Raw genomic sequence first — 13,397 nt, 5'->3', positions numbered from 1 at the left:
ACCCTCCACTCCCACCTCCCCCTTCCCCATGCCCATCCTGGAACCTGTGAGTGTAACATATTAGCTTTTCAATGGTAGTCATCTCCTGATCTGTTGGCCTCAGCCTACCAAACAATAGCAAAATCTACATTTTGAAAGACTAGAATTGCATTTTGTCTGGAGTGAGGAAATAAATATACAAATGAACCAAGGAATCTAAGCTATGGAAGGAACTCAGGACAAAAGAGGTAAAGTGACAGCAAAAAGTAGTAGGATCAATGGACTGGGGGCTTGTAAGGTTGAAGAACCACTGGAATCCAAGTAACTGGGAGGGAGATAGTAAGATAGGAGTTGGTGGTCAGACAGCAAAATTACTGAGATTATTGAGGGAGTGTACTTATAAACAAGGACTCAATCTAGGGCATGGCCAAGGGAGCAAATGGCTGACGGTGGGATATGGAAAATCACTGGAGGAAGAGAAATCAAGAATGAGAAGTCACACTTTTAGGAGAATCATCTATTTGGATACTGAAGTCACTAAGAATTATATCAGGGATAGAATTGATGGGGAGAGAGTGAATCAGGTGCTTAAAATCCTCAGGGGATGAGGAGCACCTAGAGGTGAGTAGATGACTATGACAACTTTATTACAGTCGTTAAAAGCAATAGTACATCAAACACGAATCTGAGCATAGAACCGACGATCACTTAACTTCTTCCTAGAAATCAAAGAGAGAGGCCATTTATCTCTGCTAGCAGATGAGTACAGCACGGCATTTATAGATATCAGTTAGAGCAGCTGCATTCAAACAGCTGCTCCACACTGCCTCCAAATTTCTCAGAGGTGCCTAAGGGACCATCAGTTGGGTGTGGGGATGGCAGGAGAGGAGGGAGGCAAGATAGGGTGTGGAAAGGGATTAACTGTCTAGTTAAGAGGAAAATGAAGAGATGGGGCTCTGTGTTCTCTGCTTCATCTCCATCCAACCTGAGAAGCTCTATTTTTCATTGCTTATATTTGAGGTTTTCATTAGTGTTGTGAAATGTACGTAGGACACAGCAACTCTTTCAAACTTTTCCATGCTTAGGAATTTAGGATTCAAAAGGGATTCCAAACATATTCCTTATAAATACAATCAGTTTACTGTATGAGTTTTCATCATGTAGAATGAATACGATGAAGGATGTAGGGCCCAAATAAACCTATGAAATAGAGGACTGGGTTGTACAGATATTCTGGTCTACTTGAAAAAAACGTTTCAGGAATTCCTCTTTTATTGGGAACAATTTATTTCTCTTAGTTTATTTGCAAAGTTTTCATCCTAGTAAGTGGAACTGAAGTTTAGGCGGAGGTGTGTAACACATACAGACAAATATAACCATTTCTTTATTTATTTCTTATTTTTTTTGCTCTGATATAATTTTATTGTGGCATATGTTTTGTCAAGATGTTGTGACATTACCTCAGGGAAGGCTGACACATTCTCCTGACTTCACAATGTAAATGTTTTGACTGAGCGAATGTTTCCTTCAGGACAAACACTGAAAGTTGGCAAATCCATTCTGCTGAAAAGCCTCCTGGATGATATATTATTCATCCCCAAAGATGAAGCCTGACCACTTGGTTTTTTTTTTTGCTTGTTTGAAATCATAGAGAAAATCATACAGTCTTATGGTTACTCCTCTATGTGAAATTGAGAAATTGATCTTGTCCTCATTTATTTTTCCTGAGAAGACTGAGAGAAAGCAATCTTGTCTCTTCTTTTGAAAGCAAACTCCAAAAAGTGTCCCACCAGGTGAAATGAGCAAGCGATAGCTCTCTTGCTCCAGTGTGCAGTGTGCTGAATCAAAAAAGGCTTGCTTATCTGGCATTTGGGTAAATTTGCTGGGGAATAATGAAATAGGCTCAGCCAAGCTTCCTCTGAAGTTCAAACATGCCTGGAGCAGCACTTACTCCAGGGACATCAGGCAGATTAGATTTGAGCTCTCTAGGGCTGGCTGTGCAGAGCAGCACCTACAGAGGCCTCAGACAATTTATCTGTGCTTTTGTGGAAGCATGGACTGGATGTGCTACTGGTGTTCCTTAATTATGACTCCCTGAGAGAGTTCAAAACATTCTTTGTAAACCTACTTGGGGTTTTTCTCCTCTGCTAAGAAACCGAGCAGTGGACCTTCCTCTCAGCTGGTAATAATGGGCTTACATGCCAGCTGCTATCACTGTCACAGACATTTTGGGTCTCCAGGTCCAGGGGTCACTCTCTGAGTCTCAGTTGGAGTGCCATGATTAGAAAAAGGCTGTTGGATTGAGGGATATAAATTTAGACCTGAATCCAAGCGTTTAAACCCTTGAACAGTCTTTTCTCTTATTCTTGGTAGGGGTGCTTTTGATTTAAATGGGATGCATTTGGTTTCAAACATTTACTCCTTTCTACCACATATCTGATAGATTCAAGCATGACAGGCAAAGCATCAAGGCAGTTAAAGACACTACTTGAAGTCGAAGGACCTCAAGGCCTGGCTCTGATACTAACAGTGTGATTGTAGGACAAATATCTAACGTTTCTGAGTTTCTCTTTCATCTACCTCACAGAGCTGTTGGGAGGGTCAAATGAAACTTCATAATGGTTCATTCACATACCAGGTGCAGTCACTACAAAGGTTATTCTGTATACTTGAAATGCAAAGATCTGTGTTGCTTAGCCTCTCCTTATGTAGACGAATAAATGTTAAGTTGTTCTTATGGGGGTGGCTGGATGCACATCCAGTGCGCAGCATAATTTCTGCCACATAATTGCTACCATATTTGCTAGTTGTTGAATGAACAAAAAAGGAACAAAATTTTCAGAGACCTGAGTGTGTGAGGTTAGAATTCCTGTGTTCTAGGGGAAGGATGGCAGGGCTCTCACTACTGCCTCCATCAAATACTAGCCTGTGCTCACATTTCTCATTGGTTCAGGAGGGGCTGAGGTGTCCCCAGGTGCTGTTAAGGGAGTACATAAACCCAGTTGGTGGGAGCCATGGCAGACCTAAGACATGGGCTACCTGGAGGGCGCCTTGGGCAAGTGAGGCATGAGTAAGGGATGCTACTAGACGGAGAGGCTCTGGAAACATGTGCTTGGACTTGGCCCTGATCATTCATTCTTGGAATGACTCCAGTCATTCCCAGGACAGTCGTGGGTCTTGATGTGCAAGGGAATACCTGCCAATGGTTGCCCTCGTTGAGAGTCACATAATCATGGATGCTCTCTGAGGTCTCAGCAAGTATGAAGCCTTTAGATCTCACTTTCTATGGGGAGGAGAGAGGATTGCTTTTCATATTCATTACATCAAGTTCTGCTTCCACCCTGGATATAGAAAACTGAAGAGACCATCACCCTTTTCAGCAGGTAAAACTTTGATAAACAACAAAGTTATAATTCTTCCTGAAATCATTAGAAATCTGAGGTTGTAGGTAACTAAAGTGCCTGAAATCTAAAAAAAGACAGGGTGTTCCAAGAAGAGATGGGAGGAAAGTCCTGGCTCAGCTGTGCAGAGTGTGACTGGAAGAGATGCCAGGGTCACACAAGTGAATAAGAAGAATTCAGATAAACTAGACAGTTGCCATGCCAAGTATGGACTAGGATCCATACGAGGTGCAATCATAGTGGGAGTATATTGTTCCTGCAGAGTTTTCTCCATGAACCTTACCAGATTCTCACTGAGAAAGACTGGGCACCAGGAAGAGAATGGGCAGCCAATAACAGGTATATATACATCCCACTCTAGGAGGTGGACTTTAATTCCCTCCCTTCAGTATGAGCTGGACTTAGTGACTCGTTTCCAATGAACAGAGGATGGAAAGTGGAAAAGTAAGTAAGTTTATAGTAGAGAAAATTGGTCATGATCAAGGTCACATTAACCAAGAAATCATGAGGATATCATGTTCCAAGATATGATGCAATAAGAAGGGCACGTCACTTCTGTATTTATCCCTCAAATCCTGAACCCCTGTTTAGCCATGATAAAACAGAAGACAAACTCCACTTGAGGAACATACTACAAAATACCTGACTGATACTCTTAAAAAAGTGTCAGGGTCACGAAAAACAAAGAAAGATGGAGAAGCTGTCACAGATGAGACTAAGGAGATAGGTTGACCAAGGGCTATGTGGGCTGCTGGGTGTGGAGTGGGTGTTCTTGCCTGGAGAATCCCAGGGACGGTGGAGCCTGGTGGGCTGCCGTCTATGGGGTTGCACAGAGTCAGACACGACTGAAGCGACTTAGCAGCAGCAGCAGCAGCAGCAGGTGGGCTGCTGGGTGGGATCCAGAACAGAAAAATGCCAATGGAAAAGCTAGTGATTTTTGAATAAAGTCTATAGTTAACAGTAATTTACCAGTGTCAATTTCTTAGTTTTGATAAATGTATAAACCATGTTCTGTGAAATGTCAACATTAGGGGAAGCTGGTAGAGAATATGTGAGAAGTCTGTTCTATCTTGGTAAGCTCTCTGTAAGTGTAAACTTGCTCCCAGATGAGGGCTGTGGGAAGATTTGACTATAAGAGGGAAAGAGAGAACTTCTTGAGGTGATGGAAATGTTCTATATGTGTTTGTCAAAACTTATTGAACTGTACCCTTAAAAAGGTAAATGTTACTATCTTACTATATGTAAGTTACACCTCATAAACCTGACAAAAATAGATTCATCACTGCTGGGGGACTTATAAGGATGTGAGGCTTGTAGAGAATGAAAGTGAAAGCTTTACACTAGTAAACTCCTCAGCCCTTTGCACTTTTCCTATTAAGAACTTACTCAGTTTTATTATGGAGGAAAAAATTTTATTTACCTCAAACTGATTTTTCCTAAAGTGCAAACTATGGAAGATGGGCCAAACTTTCATTCTCTGTAGCCCAGTAGAAATATTTACAGATATCTCAGTAGCTCTAGTATAGTAAAAAGAACCAGGGAGTTCACATTGCAACAGAAACTCCGTGGGCGAGGGTAGGTCACTGTCTCCTCTGCAAACACGTCTTCCTATTGGTGAAACAGCTGTACCAGAAGAGCGGTGCTTGCAGCAACTGGGTGACTCTTTACAGCAAAGGGGAGGACTTTTAAAAATATTTTAAAAATATGTATGTGGCATAAAATTAAAATACAAAATAACTTAGAGCTATTAATAAGATTCCATTTATATCTGTCCTCCTAGCATCTTCAGGCAACAAAAGTGGCTATCCTTGCAGAGATATTTGATGCATGTATGAGCACAGGCATGTATTTTTTTTTTAAATGCAAATGGTAGCATAATATACACTCCTTTCTTCACTTTGCTTTCTTTTTATTCTAGTTTAAAAATACGCCTACCTCCTTAAAAAATGAATTTGAAGCAGTTTATTACAATACATGTAAAAAATAGTTTGGGAATGTAAGACTAGAAACAAATAGCTAGAGTTTCCTTTAGTACAAAGTATTCATCCCAGAAGATTCTGTATGTCCGGAGATATGAGCTACTAACATGATTCTGAACTTTCTAGCAGCTTATACTGGGGAAAACACAAGCAGTTACCTGACTATTGTGTCTATAACATAAAAACTAACGTTTGTTCTTTTATCATTTCCACATATTCCTTCTACGATAAATTCAATTCACTGAAGTAAAAATAAAACAGGATGATATCAATACCAAAAATATAAGAAAAAAAATCGCTAGCTGGTTCTGAGAACTAAGAAAAACTTCTCCCATGAATCCTCATTTTTCTTTTAAATTAAAAAAGTAATGGAGTGTGATGGAAAATTCTCAGCATCTTCACTGCACCTTGCTTTTTCACTTCAAGTTTCTGGAAGAGCCATCCAATCATCACACCAAGCTGCCTCACTCTTGGGAACATGGAGCCCAGGGCTGCATAAGAATCTACTGTGTGACTGTGTCATGCTTTATTTCTCTAGTCCTTGATTCGTGGGCACTTAGAGTGTTTCTAGGATTTTGCTTTTCTAAACCATACTGCATTGAATTTCCTCATGCATGTATCATTTCACACATCTGCAAGCATATCCTAAGGTAAATTCCTACAAGTGACTTTACTTGGTCAATGCGTATGGCTACATTTTGACAGCTATTGCAAAATTGCTCTTCACGGACAGTGTACCGATGTACACTCTCCATTCCCACATATCACCCAGCCTGCTTCCCTGAGCCTGCCCTACTCAAATGTGTGAGCCTGCATTGCAACCTGGAAAGCAATGTTTGTGAAGGAGATTGAATATCACTGCCTATTGTTTAAGTGTTTAATTTTTCCTTTTCTTTACTGTCACTTATCTGTTCAGATCCCTTGCCTGTTTCTTTCTATTGCCTTGTTGGTCTTTTGCTTATGGGTTGTAGGAACACCTGATATAGTAAGGAAATTACCCCTTCATGCTATCTGTTGCAATTTTTCCCTGTGTGCTATTTATTTTTTGAATACATTCATGGCTTTTTTTTTTTTTTTTGCCATGCAGAGAAACATTTATTTTTGTAGTAAAATTTATCAAGTTTCTTCAATGGCTTTACGGATTTGAGGCTTTATTTGGCAAGGCATTCACCACTTTAGTATAATCTCCACTGTTTTCCTCCGTTTTAATTTGAAATTTATTTAGTGTAAAAAAAGTAGGTTAAGTCTCCAATATATCCTCTTCCTGACAGTAGTCTGGTTATCCCATTAGTGAATAATCCATCTTTGTTCCCTCATTTGAAATGGGAACAGGCAGCTTCTTGAACTGAAGGAACTTCATGGTAATCTATAAAACCTTCCTTTGCAGCAGCTGTAACTTCCTAATCCTGCTTTTGTACACCTTTGGCACAAGGGGAACGAAGGCCTCTGTACGAGGCCTGTAAGAAAGGTTGATTCAGCCTGCACCCCCTGCTCACCAAGCTGAACCTGGCAGTCACTGAGTCAGCCGGTGCCCCGGATATCCTGTCATGACTATGAAGATGCTGTAGACTTATGCTCTCATTTCTCATGATGCTCTGGTCAGATAAGATTTCAAAATATCTTGTTTTCTTTTTCTTCTTGAGGGTGAATTCCTCTGGAAAATGCGATCTCTAGGTGTTCCACTAGAGGGTGCTTCAACTTTGCATATTTACATATGCATAAACACACAACCTATGTTTGTGTGGGCTGCACACACACACACATGCCAAATAGCTGCTTTCTCACTAATGCTTTATGGGAGTACACCTGTATTTTTAATTCTCTCCCACTCCTTCCACACACGATCAGAAGGCCTTCCCAAAGATTCTCCCTCATCCCAGTGAGCTGCTGGAACACAAGGGTGTGGGAAATGGAAGTCTACCATAAATGAAACTGGTAACAATGACAGAAAAATGGGCTCCTGAGTTCAGCTTCTCTCCTGGCTCTCTTTCCCTGGAAGAGATTTAGGGGGAAGATTTGAAATTTCAGCGATTCTTATGAAATATAAGGAAAGAAGGAGTTAGAGATGGATGAAAAGTCACAGATTAAGTGTCCAAAGCCTTAGAGTTACACTGTCAGTGGGAGGCGGCCAGGAGTGGGCTGGTGCTCCCGGGTGAACAGGGTCCTCAGGGGCTGTAGGAACGGGGTGAAGAGGGAAGCACTGCTGATAAACCAGCAGTCTGGGGCCCAGAAATTGATTTTGAAGCTAAGGATGAAATACGCATCTATGAGAAACAATGAATTTTTATACTTTGCTGTATGTTAGAATCATCAGGAAGTCTTCAAAACAATCATGATCGCTGAGGCGGGGACCCAGGCATAAGCATTTTTGTTTGTTTGCCAGGTGATTTCCCACATCAGGTGGTGGGGTAAGAGGACGTGGCGCTCATTACCCTCCATAAACACATCAGAGACAAATTGACATGTGAAACAACTCTCCTGCAGAACTAACCGGAAACTGGCATAAGAACTCCAATACAACCCATTGCTTGTGTGCATTCGTGCTCAGTTGTGTTTGACTCTCTGCAGCCCCAGGGACTGTAGCCCACCAGGCTCCTCTGTCCTTGGGATTTTCCGGCAAGGATATTGGAGGGGACTGCTATTTCCTACTGCAAGGTATCTTCCTGACCTAGGGATCAAACCTGCATCTCCCCCATTTTCTGCATAGGCAGGTGGATTCTTTACCACCATGCCACCTGGGAAGTCCCATATAATCTATTAGACTATGACAAAGAGGCAAGAAAATACAATGGAGAAAGGACAGTCTCTTCAACAGGTGGTTTTGGGAAAGCTGGACAGCTATGTGCAAATTAATGAAATTAGAACACTCCCTCACACTATATATAGAGTGAGTGAAGTGAAAGTCACTCAGTTGGGTTGCTTTGCAACCCCATGGACTGTATAGTTCATGGAATTCTCCAGGCCAGAATACTGGAGTGGGTAGCCTTTCGATTCTCCAGGGGATCTTCCCAACCCAGGGATCGAACCCAGGTCTCCCGCATTGCAGGCAGATTCTTCACCAGCTGAGCCACAAGGGAAGCCCACCATATATAGAAGTAAATTCAAAATGGTTTAAAGATCTAGATATGAGACATGATACCATAGAACTCCTAGAAGAGAATATGAGTAAAATATTCTCGGACATAAATCGTAGCAATATTTTCTTAGATGATTCTCCCAAGGCAAAGGAAATAAAAGCAAAAATAAATGAATGAGACCTAATTAAACTTAAAAGCTTTTGCACAGCAAAGGAAACCATCAACAAAACAAAAAGACAACCTATGGAAGGGGAGAAAATATTTGCAATGATGTGACTGACAAGACCTTAATATCCAAAATACACAAGCAGTTCTTAAATTCAATATCAAAAAACCCAATCAAAAAATGAGCAGAAGAATTTAGCAGACATTTTTCCAAAGAAGACATACAGGTGGCTAACAGGCACATGAAAAGATGCTTAAAATCACTACTTTTAGATTAATGGAGAAATGCAAATGAAAAACACGAGTTATCACCTCACATGTCAGAATGGCTATCATCAAAAAATCTACCAATAAGAATTGCTGGACAGGATGTGGAGAAAACGGAAACCTCGTACACTGTCGGGTGGTGTAGTCACAGAAAACAGCATGGAGGTTCCTTTAAACACTAAAAATAGAACTACCATGTGATCCAGTAATTCAACTCCTAGGTATATGTCCAGAAAAAATGAAAATACTAGTTCAAAAGGATACATGCATTCCAATGTTCATACAAGCACTATTTATAATAGCCAATACATGCAAGTAATCAAAGTGCCCATCAACAAATATTGGATTAAGAAGATATGGCATATATAGTAGAATATGTAATATAGTAACAGAAAATTACTCAGCCATTACAAAGAAGGAAACACTGCCATTTGCAGCAACATGAAAGGACCTAGAGAATATTATGCTGAGTGAAATACATCAGACAGGGAAAGACAAATACCACACTATATCACTTATACGTGGAATCTGAAAAATAATACAAATGAATGTACATGCAAAATAGAAACAGACTCACAAATAGAGAAAACAAACTTGTGGTTACCGAAGGGGAGAGGGAAGGTTAACAGAGTATGAGATTAACAGATATAAACTACTTATATAAATTAGATAAGCAGCAAGGATTTACTGTGGAGCACAGGGAATTATACCCATTATCTTGTAATAATCTATAATGGAATATAATCTAAAAAAATACTGAACCATTATGAATCTAACACAATATTGTAAGTTAATTTTTAAAAAAAGAATTATCTGAAATGCTTATAAAAAGACAGATTTCCTAGTTCTGATCTACAGATTCAGAATTTCAGGGGTGGGTCAAGGAATCTGCATATTAAACAGCTCCTTGGATGACCCTGCTGCTGCTGCTGCTAAATCACTTCGGTCGTGTCCGACTCTGTGTGACCCCATAGACGGCAGCCCACCAGGCTCCCCCGTCCCTGGGATTCTCCAGGCAAGAACACTGGAGTGGGTTGCCATTTCCTTCTCCAATGCATGAAAGTGAAAAGTCAAAGTGAAGTCGCTCAGTCGTGTCCAACTCTTTGAGACCCCATGGACTGCAGCCTACCAGGCTCCTCCGTCCATGGGATTTTCCAGGCAAGAGTACTGGAGTGGGGTGCCATTGCCTTCTCCGTGGATGACCCTGATGCACACTAAATATGGGGAATTGCTGGTTTAGGTTAACAAAGAACAGGATAAAGAAAAAAAGAAATTTTTCCTTTTGGGGTTTGGTATTATACAATCATGACATGGTCCAAATAAGGACTCAAGAAAGAGAACATTGGGGTACTCCATCTTCATAAACAAAGCCCAAGTAAGGGTGTAATCTGTCTTGGTTGGTTGAATTAGAGAAGCCGGGATTTGGAATCTGTCTCCTGGCTACACAAAATGTGGACCTTGAACCAATGGCATCAGCATCACTTGGGAGTTTCTCAGAAATGCAAGCCTCACTCCTAACCTACTGACTCAGATTCTGCAGTTTAACAAAATCCCAAGATGATTCAATAGCACATTAAAACATCTACCACTTAATCTAGGCATGTTTTATATAACATTTAATTCACCCATTTCAAGTGTGCAACTCAATAATTTTTAGTGAAATTAGCAAGTTGTGTATCCATTATTGGTTCCTATGACTATTTACTCTTAATCTCTGTTCCCCACTCGTTTGAGTCAACCACTGATCTTCTGTCTGTACAAATTTGCTTTTTCTGGATCTTTCACCTAAATGGAATCATATAATATGTGGTCTTCTGTGTCTTGCGTCTTTCATTTAGCATAATGCTTCTGAGGTTCATCCATGTTTTACATGCATCAGCACTTCATTTCTTTTTATTGCCGAATAGCATTCCATTGTATGCTGCTGCTGCTAAGTCGCTTCAGTCGTGTCCAACTCTGTTCGACCTCATAGATGGCAGCCCACCAGGCTCCCCCGTCCCTGGGATTCTCCAGGCAAGAACACTGGAGTGGGTTGCCATTTCCTTCTCCAGTGCATGAAAGTGAAAAGTGAAAGTGAAGTCGCTCAGTTGTGTCTGACTCTTAGTGACCCCATGGGCTGCAGCCTACCAGGCTCCTCCATCCATGGGATTTTCCAGGCAAGAGTACTGGAGTGGGGTGCCATTGCCTTCTCCATCCATTGTAATAAGATATACCCAATTTTGTTTATCTGTTCTTTAGTTGATAGACATTTTCTCCCCCATCTTTTGAATATTATAAATAAAGCTGTTAAAACATTTGCCTGCATTATATGTTTTTGTATGGATATATGTTTTTAATTCTCTTGGGTAAATGCTGAGGAGTGGAATGTTGGGTACATGGCGATGTACATTAAAATTGGGGGGCACGGTTCTGGGGTACCTTCTCTGGATTCAATAATGTGGTCAGCCCCTGGGTCATGGAATGTGTGTAGATTTAGAAGTCACTCGGATCTGGGTAAGGTTTGACTGTCTTATTAGCAATCATGAGATACTGAATAAGTAATTTTATTTGGTCCATGAAATGCAGTATGGTCCCTGATTTGTAGGGTAACATGAGGATTAATGAAATACAGGGGCCATACACAGACACTAGAGCCCGGGCGACCGAGGTGGAAGCCTGATTTTGTTACTTATTATGATCATGGGCGAGTTACCAAACCTCTCAATGGCTCAGTTTCTTTTTCTGTAAATGGCAGATAACAATATGCTCCTTTGAAATCATTGTGAGGCTTAGATAAAGTAACACATATAATGGTTTTAACTCATATTTATGTTAGTTTCTACTATATAAAGCACCTAGCTCAGAGTGGGTGCTCTGGAAATGTTGGGTCAGTAAAAGTTGGCTTCTACATCTTGTATCTTTCCACAGAAACAAATGAATTATGAGAACACACACACACTATTTTGCTTTGTGTGGTAGAATCACAAGTTTCTTATAAGCGAAGTTAAACATTCTTGATGAGCTCACACACGATTAATAGACATTCAACTCCAAGACCAGGAGACATGCCTCTGACACTGAGGTTTCAGTTCTGGGGCCTGCAGATGCATGTTGCTTGGGTGTAGGCTTGGATTATTAGCTCAGGAGCTCCCTGAGCTTCAAGGCTTAAAGAAAGATCCACCAGGCATCCCTGGACTGGATCGGCTTCATTTAGCAGAACAGAGAAACAACCTGCAGCAGCCAGAGAGGTCACGGAAAAGTGAGCCTGACCCACCATTTTCTAGATAATTCTAGGACCAGCTTTCGGGCTTCCCAGGTAGCTCAGATGGTAAAGAATCTGCCTGCAATGCTAAAGACCTGGATTCGATCCCTGTGTTGGGAAGATCCGCTGGAGAAGGGAATGGCAACCCACTCTAGCATTCTTGCCTGGAGAATCCCATGGATAGAGGAGCCTGGCAGGCTACAGTCCACTGGGTCTCAAAGAGCTGGACACGACTAAGCGACTAACACATACACCTTCAGGACCAGCTTTCAGGAGAAAGTGAATCCTGTAAATGCCTGGGTTAACCCCCATTTCATAAACAAACACTTGTAATGACACACCCTCTCCCTCATTGTAACTTGAAGAACTCTTGCAAAAACTCAGACCATTTCACACAGATGGAGCAATACTTAATAACAAGAACTTCTACACAGGACCCATTCCCTAGATGAGGGCCCATGGCCCTAACCATCCTTACCTATCCCCTCTGCCCGAGTGGCTAGAGGTCAGTGTGACGACCTCCCTCTTACAAGCAGAAAACCTCTGTAGTGAAATTGTCCTGTGTCTCTACCAGCCAAACTGGGCCCACAGTCCATTCTGGCCTGGAGGTCCTGCTCAGTGGTGAAGCCAGGAATCTTTTCCTCTCCCTCAGAGGCCACTGGGTTACTCAGCTTGGTTGGCTGTAACAAAATACCTCAGACTGTGTGACTTCAACCACAGAGGTTAATTTTCTTGCAGTTCTAGAAGCGAGGAAGACCAAAATCACGGCCTAGCAGGGTTTGAATTCTGGCGAGGGCTCTCATAATGCTGGGAAGGATTGAAGGCAGGTGGAGAAGGGAACGACAGAGGTTGAGATGGTTGGATGGCATCACTGACTTGATGGACATGAGTTTGAGCAAGCTCCGGGAGTTGGTGATGGACAGGGAAGCCTGGCATGCTGCAGTCCACGGGGTTGCCAAGAGTCAGATACGACTGAGTGACTGAACTGAGCAGAGAGCTCTCCTCCCAGGTGGCCGACCAGGCCTTAGAGACCCCATCTCCAAACATAGTCTCACTGGGGGATTCACACTTCAACATGTGCATTTTGCGGGGATGTGATACAGTCCATAGCAGCCACTTACCAGAAGGAAGGTCTAGGAAGGTCTAGAAAGGCCCTGCAGTTCGGTGAACACTGCTGCTTTCCCATGTTGGTGGCGGCGGGATGGTGTGAGATGAGAGCAGGAATGAGAAACACCTGCAATAAAGGCAACTCAGGTAAGCAGTGGGAGCTCGGTCCCTGGTCAATTGA

The sequence above is a fragment of the Bison bison genome, unplaced genomic scaffold (genome assembly GCF_000754665.1).
Source record: "Bison bison bison isolate TAMUID 2011002044 unplaced genomic scaffold, Bison_UMD1.0 scf7180017864364, whole genome shotgun sequence".
In the NCBI taxonomy this organism is placed as follows: Eukaryota; Metazoa; Chordata; class Mammalia; order Artiodactyla; family Bovidae; genus Bison; species Bison bison.
Note: the sequence above shows the minus strand (reverse complement) of the source record.